Here is a 201-nt window from a genome sequence, read left to right on the forward strand (position 1 = left end):
AGACGTCGCCATCTTCCACCCCCGTCATACCGTTGACGAAAGTGTATACGGTACAACTGTGTACAGTTGTACCGTCGTCCACGATAGACACACCCTGGATCAGGGTCGACGCCCGTCGTCTTGCAACCAGCAAACGGCGTCGTCGTCGCCTCTGTTCAGAGGTTCTATGTCTCGGTGAGACCAGGGTGAACACGCACTCCG

Source organism: Plasmopara halstedii (genome assembly GCF_900000015.1).
Source record: "Plasmopara halstedii genome assembly, contig: Scaffold_247, whole genome shotgun sequence".
Lineage (NCBI taxonomy): Eukaryota > Oomycota > Peronosporomycetes > Peronosporales > Peronosporaceae > Plasmopara > Plasmopara halstedii.